Raw genomic sequence first — 16,435 nt, 5'->3', positions numbered from 1 at the left:
GAAGAGCACGAGTGGGGGAAATGCTCTCTGCTTCCATTTCCTTTCAAAGAAAGTAGATAGCTGAATTTGGTTTTGAACAGATTGCAAGGGAAAGGTTAGCAACATGGATTAAAAGATAGACTTTAAAGGCTGTTTAAAGTCAGCTGAAAAATGAGTTGGGATCAAGAAAATAAGCTATGCTTGGGATCTGAAGATCCCAACCAAAACAGAACAAAAAAATGCACCAACTTAATTTTAACATCATTTTTACTTAAACAATGTTAATAAAGACAGAATATTAACTGGGAGCACCTAAATTTTGAAACTCCTTGGTAAGTTTAAATTTAGAAGGGGCTTAGATCCGTGGCACTTATTTAAGCATCACTCAAAAAAGTTGCATCTAGTCTCTTGCTTAAGCAACATCAGAAAGACAAGCATTATGCACCAATGACAAGATTTGGTTCGGACCCCAATTTGGTGATTTGGAAAACAGCCTAATTTGCCTCAGACTAATTTGGAGGGTGCCGAATTCAAATCAATTTGGAAATCTGAAGCTTTGTTCTTCCCATTATCTGTCATTGGAAATTAATAAACAAGTGTAACTTTTTTTGGCTGTATTATTATTATTATTATTATTATTATTATTATTATTATTATTTATAGCACCATCAATGTACATGGTGCTGTACAGAGTAAAACAGTAAATAGCAAGACCCTGCCGCATAGGCTTACATTCTAATAAATGTAAGATAGAATTTTGATAGAATTAGATGAGATTTGTATGCATAGCAGCCCTTGTGAGGGAATGAAACATGCCAAATTTCAGAAAAAGAAGTGCAGGGGCTTTTGTGCGATATGCAGTTAAAATTCAGATTTGATTTTTTTTTAAAAAAAAAAAAAAGCAAATGACCAATAACTTTGTTTGTTTCCTGGGAGAATTGAATAAAAATCATAGACAGAGTTGCCAATTATGAGGAGATCAAATCTGCCAGGTGTCAGAATAATAGGTTCAGGAATTTTTGTGCAAGAGCAGCCTTTATATTTGGGGGATTTCCCCCCCCCCCCAAAAAAAAGATGCATGAGGAAAGAGGAATTTGAACCAGGGGAACAACTATGAGAAATGCTAGAATACAGTAGAGGAAAAACAGAAGTTGTATTTAGAGAGAGATACTTCCTATGTTTTTTTCTTTTTCTTTTTTTTTAAAAAGCAACACTCTTGTTTTAAGGAAGAGTTACTTACATACAGAACAGAGAAGAGATTGCTGCTTTCTTAAAGGAAAATGTAGTTTCATCTTTAACCATAAGATGGGAGTGTTTACCAGAAAAATCTGAAATTCACCTGCATTGTTTGCCAATGCTTGGAATGTAAATGTTTTATTATGTAGAAGGACTGAATATCCATACCAACAAAGGGGTTATTGTGCTAGAAATCTCTGAGCCTTGATTTGTTCAAGAACAAGGATTCTATAGTTCCCCTTTCTGATGAACTCTGATTTTCACTTTATAAAAAACAATAGTGATCAGAACTAATCAACACATTGTATTTGATTTGTAACCAATTACCATTCACATATATTTCAAGGTTATAATGAAAATCTAAAAATATTTATCAGAATGTTTTGACCAGAAATGTAATGATCTGAATAATGGTCACAGTTGATAAAGAAATAAGGTTTGTGGAAATAACCAGAAATCAGAGCTGAAATGCAAACGAAGGGGCTTATGGTACAAACCACTGAAACTCCCCTTTCAATTGGTTTAGGCACATCTGCAGAGCATCACATTACCTCACAGATACAGTACCCATGTAAGGCATGAAACATGATTGGCTCAGTTCCCTAGGCATGCTCCTTTCCTTAAATTTAGCCAGACAATTCAGACTTCTTGTTGAGTGGCCAAAAGAAGAAGAAAAATTGGTGCAATGTCATATATGTATCTGCATTTTATATTAGCCTGTCATTTTAAAACATAATCTGATTTGTTGCTATGTGGCCACAGATTGACATAACCTGTAGCTATAAGGTCAGGAAAAACAAGGTGCTCGATAGAAACCTAAGAAGCCAAAATCAAGGAAAAATGGCTGCCTCCCTTATAACTCAGTTATAAGGGGCCGCCATTATAGTTGATAGCAGTTGAATATCTATAGGCAAAAACTCTTTCACAGAGTGGCCGGATTGTTCCGTCAGCAGCTCATTTTATTTGAGAGATGCAATGTTAAACATCCCTCTGAGGAAAGGACAGTGATTGAAGCAGGCTTGTTAAAAATATAAAGTTACAGTGTGATGTTTCATGCAGCCCTTTTTAAAAACCTGAACTACAAGAAAAACTTTTTTTTAACATTTGGGTTTTTCTTTTATAAAAAATGTCTCGCATCTGTCCCCTCCCCTCCCGCAGATGCTTTTTTCAAATGGTGTCTCCATGTCAGGAATCAATTTTAACAGTGCAGTCCTATGCATGTATAATCAGAAGTCACACTGAGTTCAATGGGACTTGCTCCAAAATAAACATATGGAAGAATCAGCTGAATAATTCTGAGAAACAAAGCTGGGGGAGTGGTCTTTTCATGAAACTGTTGCTCCTTGAAATAATTCTTGGTTGAATCACTATTTCTATTATTATTATTATTATTATTTATTTATATAGCACCATCAATGTACATGGTGCTGTACAGAGTAAAACAGTAAATAGCAAGACCCTGCCGCATAGGCTTACAATCTAATAAAATCATAGTAAAACAATAAGGAGGGGAAGAGAATACAGACAGGTACAGGGTAGGGTAAGCAGGCACAGGGTAGGGAAAAACTAACAGTAGAAAGTAACAGTAGAAGTCTGCACAACATCAAGTTTTAAAAGCTTTAGGAAAAAGAAAAGTTTTTAGTTGAGCTTTAAAAGCTGTGGTTGAACTTGTAGTTCTCAAATGTTCTGGAAGAGCGTTCCAGGCGTAAGGGGCAGCAGACGAAAATGAACGAAGCCGAGCAAGGGAAGTAGAGGTCCTTGGGCAGGCGAGAAACATGGCATCAGAGGAGCGAAGAGCACGAGCGGGGCAATAGTGTGAGATGAGAGAGGAGAGATAGGAAGGAGCTAGACAGTGAAAAGCTTTGTAGGTCAACAGGAGAAGTTTATATTGGATTCTGGAGTGAATTGGAAGCCAATGAAGAGATTTCAGAAGTGAAGGTAAGTGGGGTTTACCGGGCCCTGTCGCTGTCGCCCATGCGGCGACGGCAGCAGGGCCCGGTAATGCCCCCCGCCCTCCTCTCCCTTACCTGCCTCCGTCCACGGTCCGTCAGCGTCTCCAATTGAGCCCGTGGTTCCAGCAGGAAGTCTGGGCCGCACTTGCAGCCCAGACTTCCTGGTGGAACCGCGGGCTCAATTGAAGACGGCGACGGACCGCGGACGGAGGCAGGTAAGGCCCCCTCCCCCTTGGTCTCTTACCGGGCTCTGCCGCCGTCGCCGCATGGGCGGCGATGGCGGCAGAGCCCAGTAACCCCCCCGCCCTCCTCTCCCTTACCTGCCTCTGTCCGCGGTCCGTCAGCGTCTCCAATTGAGCCCGTGGTTCCAGCAGGAAGTCTGGGCCGCACTTGCGGCCCAGACTTCCTGGTGGAACCATGGGCTCAATTGAAGACAGCGACGGACCACGGACGGAGGCAGGTAAGGCCCCCCTCCTCCTTACCGGGCTCTGCCGCCGTCGCCGCATGGGCGGCGATGGTGGCAGGGCCCGGTAACCCCCCCTATGGGGGGGGGACCGGAGCTCCGATCCGGATCCGGAGCTCCGAGCAGAGCGGAGTGGGCACAGGCGGAGTGGGGGCGGGGCGGAGCAGGCCGATCCGAAAATGGCGGATCTTAAAGTGAAGCGGAGTGGGGGGTCCGTGCACACCCCTAGTTTAAACCATGGCTGTTGTTATGGAAGAACCCAGAACTGTGGGTTGTTTATAGTTTGTTTCGCCAAACTACAGAAGCAGTGGGCAAGAGATGTAAAAGAAAATCCCTCCCAGCTACTCTATTTGCCAGTACTATAGTGCTGCAAAGGATATAGGGCAATGGAAGAGGGAAACAAACAGCCCAGGGATTGAGAAAACAACCCACAGTTTGTTCAATTGTCTGCCTGACAAACCCCGGGTATGACAACAAACCCTGGGTTAAATAAACTATGGGTTAGCATCATATGTGAAAGACATCATTGCAAACCATCTAAAACATGTGTGTTCTTCCATAAGGAGGGAACATTGTGACTTAAGTCAACAATCTAAAGATCCTAGACCAGTCTTCTCCAACCTGGTGCCCTTCAGCTGTTATGAACTACAACTCCCAGCATTCTTGACCATTGCTAATGCTGGCTGGGGCTGATGGGAGTTGAAGTACAACACATCTGGAAGGCACCAAGTTGGGGAAGGCTGTCCTAGACCATTGGGAAGTACCCTTTGTTTTTGACAGGGCCGACCAGACCAGCATTAGAAGAACCTATTTTCAATGGTAGAGCACCTCTCTCCACTGAATAATCTCCAAATGACTAGGATTACAGAGAACATCTTCCAAGATGGGGTGACCAAAGGCATGAGTCAGTGCGTACCATACATTTAATTTTAGAAAAGCACTGATAAATGGTGCCTCAGTTCCATTAGAAAGCAAGGCAAAACAAAGCAAGCTGAAATGCAGTTCGGTTCACAAAGGTGCATATTGTACTACCCCCAACTCCACACTCTCATATACAATTTTTCTAAAGGTTTTAATTAACCCAAGGCACTACTCCCCCCTGCTCTCCCCAAACTGGCAAAGACTTCCCCCAAGATACCTATTTAAATAACAAATGACTAATGAATTGCAATATATAAGCACTCACTGTTGGAAAATTTAGCCATAACCTCCATTGGGAGTATTGGAGCATCTCAAGTGTAAAATTTAGGACTAGGAAGCAGGTTTCAAATACCTAGCAGGGCTGAGACAAGCCCTGATATGAAGTTAAATATGAACCAGTAGCAAAGGATGTGTGAATGAGCCATGATGTGATTGATCATACTGCTCTTTAAGGTGAACCCAAACAAGTTCCTCCTGTGCAGTCAGATCCACTGAGGATTCGATGAGCTGTTTTCTCTCAGCCCAAGAGACCACTACTGTGTTTGCCTTTGCAGATGGAGAAAGGAGAACTAACAAGGCAGCCAATGGGCAGTGGGGATTCTAGATGTCAATCCTGGGCTGCGTGGGTGACACAGGCCGGACTAAGCGTGAGAGACACGTCTCTTTCAATCATCGTGTGACTCATAGTTGGGCTACATATTGCAGCGTCTCACTTGGGAAGCAGCTGGCTGTGTTTAGAAACACAAAGGGCTCCCCTCCCAAAACTGTCTCCACAGGCAAAGAAGTTTAAAAAAGGACTGAAGCATTGACCCAGCATGTCAGCATTGAACTCACAGCAGCCCTTTGCCAGAGAGAAAGGATCGATCTGCCACAGTTGACTCTTAATCTGTCAATTGTCTCTAGCAAGTGGAAGGGGAAAGAGCAGGGAAGACTGATAACTGACAATGATAGATAATCCCACCTCCTTCAGCTACAGTGATGAGGACATGGTTTTTGGCAAGGAGCTATTGCTGTGTGCTTGACGCACTGGGGCTCTAGAGTAACACATGGGGGGGGGGGAGCCTGTGCTTCAGTCCTTGCTAGCCTTCCCTACCTGTCTGGGCAGTTGTGGGAGGGAGCCCTTGAGGGTTTTAAACAGGCAGACCTGGCTGCTTCTCCTGCGAGTAGCATTAATTTTTAGCCAGCCTCACACTCTACATGCGCGAATCTACAAAGAACATGGTGCAAATTTGGATTAAAGAGGGCCACACTCTTCAGCCCGTAATGCTAGTTCCCAGGGCATGGTCTCAAACGCACATGATGCAGCAACTTGGTCTGCGTGTAGTCAGTGCCTGAGTGAAAGGGATCATAGCTCAGTTGTAAAGCATACATACTCTGCTGCAGAAGGTTACAGGCTCAATCCCTGGCATCTCTGGTAATTAGCACTCACCCAAAACTCTGAAGAGCTGCTGCAAATCAGAACAGATAGTACAGAGCCTGGACTGTGGCTAGGCAACCTTCATAGAAGCATAGAATAGTAGAGTTGGAAGGGGATTTTAATGCCATTGAGCCCAAGTTCCAACCTCCTGCTCAATGCAGGAATCCACCTTAAAGCATCCCTGACAGATGGTTGTCCAGCTGCCTCTTGAATGCCTCTAGTGTGGGAGAGCCCACAATCTCCCTAGGTAACTGTTATAGTGCTTTAACAAGTCAGGAAGTTTTTCCTGATGTCCAGCTGGAATCTGGCTTCCTTTAACTTGAGCCCGTTATTCCGTGCCCTGCACTCTGGGAGGATCGAGAAGAGATCCTGGCCCTCCTCTGTTTGACAACCTTTCAAGTATTTGAAGAGTGCTATCATCTCTCCCCTCAATCTTCTCTTCTCCAGGCTAAACATGCCCAGTTCTTTCAGTCTCTCTTCACAGGGCTTTGTTTCCAGACCCCTGATCATCCTCGTTGCCCTCCTCTGAACAAGCTCCAGTTTGTGTGCATCATTACTGAGTGTGGTGCGCAGTTTGGGCCCATGGGCACATTTAGCAATCTGGCAAACTGTCCTGGGCACTACCACAAAAGACCTGCTGTGGGAGGTGTAGGTAGTCACAGAGGATAAGTAACCTGCTCAAAACATTGAGTACAAGGCAGTGGGGGAGGGCTGAGCTCCAACACATTACACAATTGCTTTGAAGACACAGTTTCCAGTGCCAGCAGAAACCTATTTCACAATAGGCAAACTCACCACCCATAACAACCTACTCATTCTCCCCTAAATCTCTCACTTTGGGCCATTCCAGCTCACCATCAATGGACACATTCTCTCAGTCTCTCTCTCTCACTCACACTCCATCTATTCTCTCACACACATACATGCAAACACCCCATGTGTCCATCATGCATGCGTACATACATGCTCACATGTCCCTCCATGCGAACACCCGTGTGTCCATCATACATGCGAACCCCCCATGTGTCCATCATTCATGCATACATACATACATACATGCTCACATGCTTTAAGGTGGATTCTTGCACTGAGCAGGGGGTTGGACTCGATGGCCTTATAGGACCCTTCCAACTCTACGGCTCTATGTTCTCTCCATTTTCCTCCTCACTGCAAGCAAACAAAAACCTATAGCCATTCTTTTTCAATATCCTTCAAAAATTCCTCTTAAGCTCCTTAACTTTCCCTTTCTCTTTCCTACATACTTGCAGCCCCCATCAGACATATAAACACAGAACCCCGCCCACCCCGGGTTGCTCCCAGCTGGCTTCCTGGGCCTCTGATGACTTTCCTGACACTACTGCTGGCTTACTGCTGCCCTTCCTAGCCCCCTTTTGTTCTCTTCTTTTTCTTGGTGATTGGGAATGCTGCAGAGGAAAGCTGCTTTTACTCTTGGTTTCTTAAGAATATCTTTGGGCCTCATGTGTGACCCAGAGGCATTCATAAACAATAAAGATGGCGGGAGCTAGAAGCTCTTACTTTGCTTTGAAGCGATCCCAGATGCTGCTCAGAAAGGAGGAGGATGGCACCTTTGGTGGGCACAAAAGATGTCTGAGGGTACACTGGTGCCCAAGGACACCAGATTGCCTGCCTCTAGCTTAGACTAATGGTCTGACTCAGAATAAAGGCAGCTTCATATGTTGAGCATGAGCTTACTTGGTGACTCCACATACACTATATTGAATTCCATGGTGGAACAAAGGTGGCATAAACTATAAATAAAGCTAAGAAATACTACAGGCAATTAGTTCAGCTTCTTGCTTTTGCCCACCTGCACTACAGTTTGAATTCAGAACTGTCTAAGTTTCTGTGCAAAAATTAGTAATGTTGGAATCTAAGTTATTTCAGCTATTTCAGTTTTAAGTCTCATTTTTCGTCATTCCCATGACTGTAGTAATAGAAAGTGGGCAGCACTTTTCAGATATGGTTTAAGTCTTTAAACTATTTCAATAATGGTTTCTGAAAGGGTGAAGTATAATGATCTTTGGATAAAAACAAGGATAATAGTTTGAGTAACCTACCCAGACAGTATCAAATTGTGTTTCAGATATGGGGTATAAGTTACGGATTAGCTCCTTACATGAGAAGCTGAAAGTAAACATCAACAATTCCACACTTCAAAATAAATAAATAAAATACATATTCTACTAGATGGAAAAAATGACACTCAAGATACAATCCCCCTAGTGGAAAATGAATTGACTATATGCTAAATCCTGTGGCAAGCTCCAAATTGCTAGAATGAGTAACTGTAGGATATTTTACCAGCATGCTGAATTTGGGGGATTCATGTTTCTATACAATATTAAGCAACAGAATACAAGTTAACTAACTCCCATTTGGGAGGCAAGGTATTGTAACATCTTAAACAACTATGACAAAAGGGATCATGCAATCCTTACATGTACTGTAAGACTGTGCCTGAAAGTAAAGCAAAGGAGATTAAGTTATTTTTCTAGGTAAGTAGCTCAGAACAAACCTTTCAGATGTATTTAACAGAATATGTAGAACTATAGCATGATTTGGCAAGAAATTATGGACAGCTAAACATGGCAAGGCTGCTTCACTTGTTACAACTCAGAAACACTTAAGACCTCTCATGGGTTATTCTGTTAGTGGAAAATAAATGCAGTAATGGTTTAATATTTGTTAGCAGCCTAGAGACCACAGCATTTACTGTGTGTCCATTGCCTGATTCTTGCAGGACACATTTTTCTTGAAGCTACATAAAAAGCCTTGTAATTATTCCCATATGATCAATTTCAAACACAGATGTGCTTTTTGGAAGCTAGCTACACTTGTTCTTTGCTGCAAACATGACATCCTTTTCCTCTCTACTAGCTGTTAATAATGTAAGCCAGAATAGCCAAACTAGTTTGCATGAAAATACCCAACCAAATAGATGCTAGTGCTTCCTCCAGTCATCACATTTTAGAAGCCTTACCATCAAGCACTAAGACTCTCATGATGAAGCTAATTAAAAAATCCCACTATGACTAAGTATACTACATTTGGTTTTGGAACGAGAGTGCCAGTGGTCAAATATGGCTTTAAGTAAGTAAATTGGTTGTGAAAATAGGATTCTTGAAACAGGGATTCTGGCAAAAAGCCTAGGGCCCTTGTTCCATGCACCACTATGCAGGTGGTTTGCAAGCAGAGGAGTCTGCTGGTGTGATCTCTATAGCACTGCAGATGGCTGGATAGTGGATAGCATACTGTTGCTTCAGATAACATGAAGACCCAACAGATCTTATTGGGCCTTATAGGCAACTTAGAACTGAGTTGCTCAAACTGAGGGAACATAATCCAAGTTGTGCAACAAATAACAATCTTCACTCAACAGCTAGCTGGTGTGTCTGTTGCTCTCTCACAGTTGTTGCACAACATGATGAAACTGGTGGGGTTATTAGTTAAACATCTCCCAGCTGCAAAACATCTGGATACCATCTGAGAAATTCCTCATCCTTCTCTTGCAAATGCAAACATTTCACTGCTCTGTTGATTGTTATTGAATGCATGCAGTTTCAGTATTTACAGTGATGAGCTTCTGCAGCTTTGCGTACTTGCAATACAGAAACAGGTCTGTCAGAAAAGTTTTATCAGTTAAGTTGGAAAAAGTTGGGGGGGGGGAACACTGCTCTTGTGACCTGTCATTTCAAGGCTAGTGAGCATGTATTCTAAAGAAAGGCTGTAAAGAAAGTGGGAAGTATAAAAGATACAAGGGAAGAAGATATACCTTAAGTGACATTTGCGTGGGAGGTGCCATAGATATATGGCAGGAGTCAAAATGAAAAGTTATAAAGTATGCTGAAGGAAAAAGGTGTGGCATGGATGATTTAGCAGAAGGTTTGGCACATAATCATGTTTCTCCATAGTGCAAATTCTGAGTCCTTCGTTGTACAGTAGCAATATATAGCTGATCTACAACCAGAAATGACAAATATCTGATAATCCTATGCACAAGGATTACATCTCCACATGCCCGATCAAGTTGGCAATGTTTCCAATCCTATGGGCAGCCAACCTACAGCACAGCACACCAATTCAAAGGGCTGGTTTTACAAACACTGCACACAAATGCACAAATAATGTGCATACCAAGTCCTGGCTGCTCTTAAACATACTGTATATAACATATTTTTCCCAGATGAAAAATGTGGGAAATTTCATGTGCATGATTATATATGTTTGGAAACTACACAGTCCCCTAATGTTCAAGACTGTGAAAAGAGTAAAACCTGGTCACCATGGAGTCATAGATTTCTGTTCTCCAAATCTAGCACTATATTCTGCGTCTTATGTTAATTTTTAGAAAAGAACACATGTAATCTGTGGGATGGACTGCAAGCTAAGCAGTTCACCTGCTCCCCCAATAATCACGCCCTTTACCTCTGTAAGGGCTCTGAGTGAAGGACCATTGCAGAGGTGAAAGAAGACAGGGATTCAAGTGTGGATGGAAAGACTTTGGATAAACTAGGTTTATCCACTGAGGAACAATAAAGGGGCAGACCTGTTATACAAATTTCACAGAGACCAGGTCTACCTAGCTTGTTAGACCTGGTACCCAGACCTTGTCATTACCCAGTCACCAGATCTACCAGAAATTGTAGACCTGTTCTTCAGTGCTACCAGGGCTTTTTAAATTATGTGCAGGCATACAAAAAATGTGCAGTTCTAGGAAACACATTTATGCAATTTTAAAGAACACAGCTGCAGTTCAAAGTTCAATTCATGCAAAAGATGTATAGTTAGCTGGCATAAAAAATGTTTGATAACAATGTGAAAAGTAAAGCAAGTAGTCCAGGTTGCTCTAAAACCCTAATCAAGTCAATCTATTTCTCTTCCCCCTGACAAAGACACTCCCCACAGACTCTACTGCTACTACAGAGTGTTCACCAATGTTTCCAAGATGCAGGAAGCCACTACTTCAACTCATATGAAGCTGTCAATGTTAAAAGGCCAGTGATGCCACAAAATATCTAATATGACATTCTTTACTGTATTTGGACATCTTTTCCTTTTTCTCCTAGTATTCTTTTTATATCTCTCACTCCAAATCAAGTTTTATTGGAGTCCATAATGAGCGACTTGACAGCCCACCATGGCAGCCCACGACAGCTGTTTTATTGTGCCAGGCACCTGTGGATGCCATTTTTGTGGCTTGTTGTGTTGTGTGAACCCAAGTGGTAGGCATTGACTGAGGGTTAGAGAACCCTCAAATAACTCTAAAACAAGCCATGGTTTATTTTATGGTTGTCTAACTGTCTAACAATCCCTGCCACTTGGGATAGTACGATACAACAAGCCACAGCAAGACGGACGCCATGCAAAAAAAAAGCAACAGTGAGAGCCTGACACAACACAACAGCCTCCACAGGTGAATTAAACCACAGTGGGCTGTCGTGTTGTGCAAACCAGGTCAATGCCTCTTTTATGAAGCTTGACTATATAACATTCTTTTGCATTTGAGTTGTCAGTTTCCCGAAATTATCTACTACTCAGAATAGGCTTCCAAATGTCATGGAATGTATGTGACATTAACCAACAAAGTGCACACAAGGAAAATGCAAAAGTGTGCTATAGTACTATGTGAATTATAATTATACACTGTTGTGTAGCTTTGGGCTTCTTCCCCCGCAATATATAAAATTGCTACAGATGTCCATGGTTCTGTCTAGAGTTCCCTAAAAGGTTTACGTTCACCACAGACATAATTAGGTTTCAAAAGTGGGTGAAATCACTTCTGTCCAATTTATGCCACGCTGCCTTGGAATGAAATTTATTTAGTGTCTAAGTAAGAGCGAGCAAATAAGAGTATTAAGTAGAGCTTTGTTCAAATGGGACTGAGGATTCTTTAAAACAATCAGTTCAAAGAAATGTACAAAGTAAAGTTTACTGTTGTTCTACAACATGAAAAAAACATATATACAAGTTAAACATGCCTCTGAAACTGAAGTGCCAGCATTCCACATCTGGCACAGAGTGACACATCCCACTCCAATCTTCTAGAACAAAAAAAAATGTATTCATATTATGTAAAATTTACTGTGCTTTGACTACTGCACACTGATTTCACAGCTGTTGAATATTTATGAGCAGATTACAAAAACAAATTTACCACTTTAGCCTTGAGCTAAGTTTAAAAGCATTCAAATATTTATGCTAACTACAGCCTACCTCATACATAACTTAATTCTTCTAAGTTGTTCCCCAGTGAAATGAGACAATAAGCAAGGTTATCTTAGCAGATGTGTTGCTTCTTGCTTTGATATTTCTACACCTTGCTTATAAGCAGTTGTCAGGATTTATACTTCAGTTTCTGCCATTCAACAAGCCCACAGACTTTGGCAGACTCAGAAAACATGCTGGCTCAAAAAGGCCCTCACTTAAGGCCAATCCAGCTATACCTATGTTGCTTAAGGCAGCAAGACAGGCCAGGAGTCAGCCCTTCAGCTTGGAAACAAAAGTGAACACCTACAACCAGTCATTCCCTCTCATTTATCCTAACTTGCATTATATTATACTTATAATTCCTGATAATACATATATACACAGACACTATATACAAGCACATTAAACTGTGACTCATTGTATAAAAATCGTTGCAATGTTCAATAGATCAATGCTTCAATTTGAATTTAAATTGGGACAGAATTTCAGCTGTAAAGATGACCCTATTATCTAAGATTGTTTTTACTTCAATTTATTTCAGTCGGAATATTGAATGTACAATTAATCAAATGGCAAATGTGGATATCTATATTTATTAGGAAAAAAAGAAATCTAAGGTAAAAGCACTAATTATGCAGGATGAAAAGGGAGGAGTGTTAGCTGTACCAAACATAAAATTATCAATTGATTAATTGATTGGATAAAAGCATCTCCACCCCAACAGTAAAATGTAAGAAAGCTTACTTGAACTATTACATAATCTTTTATGAATAAATATAAATGAAAGACCATTCCTTGTAAAAGAAAATAATTTGATTCCAATCTTTTCATAATGTGGAATAAAAATAACCCCAGCTTAATCACCTGTAGAATCAGTTGTAGATGTTACAAATTCTATGATTGGGTTGGATCCAGACTTATGGGATGGATGTTAGTCATAACTAACTTGTCCCATGTATCTAAATGAGTCTATCCTAAGCATGACTGAATCTGGATCTAACCTGATGTCTATAGATGTAATGACCTAATAATAGATAATAGGGTTTCTGATCTATAGAAACAGAAAATACATGGCAATTGGAAGTCTATTGTGATTTGAGAACATTCAGAGGTTTTTGGTTTTTTAATCCGATGTACTTAAAATCAGCTAGTTTAGGGAAATTACAGAATTTGAGAACATAATATCACAAGGGAAAACAGATACTCTCTAATATATAAATACTTTTAAAATCTGAATGTGAAATGATAAAAGAATATATTGTAAGACGGACACATGACATAGGAGTTCAATGTCTATGAACACTGTCTATGAACATTAGAGAAAGTTGATTTAAAATGATGGTAAGATAGGAGGTTACTCCTCTGATAGTAAATCAAAATTAATAAAAAATATAATTCTTATTGCTGGAAATGTTCAAAAAGCTAAGGTAGCAGCCATTATATGTGATAGACATGCCCAGGTGAACATTAGTTTATACTATACCACTTGATCCACTACTTTTTCCTTTAACTTAACATAAAATACCTTACACATAAATAACATAGTGAAGTGATTGCTGATAGCAATTGCTAGTTATTATTATTATTATTATTATTATTATTTATTTATTTATTTATTTATTTATATAGCACCATCAATGTACATGGTGCTGTACAGATAACACAGTAAAAAGACTGGATAATAGTGTGATTTTGTGGCAATGGCCAAATTAACATCTTGTACAAGAACGAAGGAAAATCAACAAAATGGGATAATTTTATAGCTAATGGGGCATACTTCATTTTCCCAGAATTGATATAATAATGCTTAGAGCACATCTCTGCTTTAAGTTGAACTGATATTTTATTTATTTATTTATTACATTTTTATACCGCCCAATAGCCGAAGCTCTCTGGGCGGTTCACAAAAATTAAAACCACAGTAAAACATGATATGATATGAATACTGCTCTTAGTATTCTATAGATCTATATAACTGTATTTGTTTAGGTATAAGACCTGTAAGCACCTTGTTTTATTTTGTTTTTTTCCTTAACTATTTGATTAAAAACTGATTTCCCTCTTATAGCTTCTCCTTGGTCTCATCTTCCCTTGGGCGTCTTTTTAAAAAAAATAAAAATAAAAATAAAAACTAACCCTACTTAACAACTATAGTTAGCACCAATATAGACATGTTGTTGCATGCAGGCATAGGGTTGGATTCAGATTATATTAGGCTGCAATCCTACACACATCTCCTTGAGAAGAAACCCCATTGAACTCAGTAGTGAGGCTTAATTCTGAGTAGACATGCATAGAATTGAACTATTAGTCACCCATAGCTCCTACCGAAAAGAAAGTCACATCCCATTGACTTCAATTGGAACTAAGTGTGCCCAAATTAGTCCAGGTTCAGCCCATAAAATCATGGGTATCACTGACAAAGGACAACAGAATTCACATGGGTGAAGAGGAAGGAGCACTCTCTTCTAAAAAAACGAAAGGTCTATTTTCTAGTTAGCCCAATAAACTACATAAAAGTAACATAGTTTTAACAGCAACTGTTGTTCCACTAAATATCTTCCAGATACAGTACTGTAGGAGACAAGAGGTAGGCGTTCCTTCTTTCTTATATTTTGAAAACATACTAAACTACCAACAGAACACAGATGGAGTGGCAAAGAAACCATTAGTACAGAACAGCAGGCTAAGTTCCAGCAGTTCTCTACTGTCCTAGTATCATTGACCCTAATCAAAATCTTCAAAGATTATGTAAGCAATAATTCTGGAAGAAACAGACTGAGGTATTGTGAACACACAAACACTCTGGATGGGAAAGAGAACATCTTGAAATGTTTAAAATCACTACAGGCCATTTTTGACAGCAGTCATAATCATTTATATTTCCTCAGCATAATAATTTTAGATAGGACTTAGTGAAAAGATCAAAATTGCAAACATTAATGGCAACATTGATTTGTGCAATGGATGGGACAGTTTCCAGATGAAGAATTCTCATATATACAAGACCTCTTACTGGAATCATATCTAGTATTTCCAAACAATGCTCAATTACCAGTTATGGTATTAATTCATAGTAAAGCAAACAGAACACATCACCAGTCCCATTGGTTACTACCAACCTTGTAAAACAAATATTTGTCTTTAATGCATAGCATTACAATTAGTTTTTATTTCATTGTTTCAATGAAATTATGGGAATCTGCTTTATATGCAGGGTCCTGAAACCAATCCTTTATGGATAGACAATGCTGCTAAGACGATTGTTCTGTTTAAAGAAGAAGAAGAAAGCCAATATTTCTTATTTGAAGATGTGGTAGTAACTTTGGAAAGAGTTTATTTTTAGATAAGAAGGTGTATAGTAAAGCTATGGGATTCCTAGATTATTCCACAACAAGTTGGTTATATTTATTTTGTCTGCTTTTTTTTTGGATGTTATTCTTGCTTATTTTTTATTTTTTATTACATTTTATACTGCCCATCAGCCGAAGTAATTGTTATTACTGCAGACATTTAATTCAGTTGATATATATTTAGGGGATTAATCAATATGTAACAACTAGAGTACTGGATTGAGGATATGTTATGGCCCAGAAGGGCTGTGTACTGAATCAGAAAACACCTGTGAAATTGGGGGTACAGCAAAATTTCTTCCAGACCTCCATCACAGATTGCATGCATTCTGCTTTAAAAAAAGAACGTAAGACATAGAGTATAGTGTTAAATTTGGAGAACATTGGTTCAAAATTATTCCAAGGTGACCATATTTTTTAGAAACTACATCAGCCTATGTGGGCACAGGAGGCCCACTGATATTTTACTTGAAAGTATGAAAGAATGAAAATTTGTTCCCAAAGATGTTTGTTATATTAGAATAACAGTTTAGTAGACAGTCTAATAAAATTCTTCAGATTAAAAATATATGCCACTGAACTCTATAAATTGTGGTGCTATTATTTCAACCTACAACCCATATAATGTCAAGAAATACTTTTGTAAGCCGCCATGAGAGCCTTTTTTGGCTGAATGGCGGCATTAAAATCCTTAAATAAATAAAAATAAATAAATATAATTTACTCAATGATGAATTCTTCTTTACATCTCTTTTAGGCTTGGTATGCAGCTCTGAAAAACTAATTCTCAGCTGTGGTATAACTGCCCTTTTAATCCACAAGGAGCAGTTTATATTCATATCTTTCATGTAACTCTGCTTTGAGTCAGAATAGAATCAGAAAAGAA

At 39.7% G+C, this 16,435-nt stretch overlaps 1 protein-coding gene across 1 annotated transcript in view; it reads right to left on the bottom strand.

Moving 5' to 3' along the window:
* Positions 1-16,435, bottom strand: part of ANKS1A (ankyrin repeat and sterile alpha motif domain containing 1A) — a 161,055-nt gene that overhangs the window by 63,172 nt on the left and 81,448 nt on the right. The window lies entirely within an intron of this gene.

This window comes from Elgaria multicarinata, chromosome 1 (assembly GCF_023053635.1).
Source record: "Elgaria multicarinata webbii isolate HBS135686 ecotype San Diego chromosome 1, rElgMul1.1.pri, whole genome shotgun sequence".
In the NCBI taxonomy this organism is placed as follows: Eukaryota; Metazoa; Chordata; class Lepidosauria; order Squamata; family Anguidae; genus Elgaria; species Elgaria multicarinata.
This window is presented reverse-complemented; position numbering and strand designations above follow the sequence as displayed.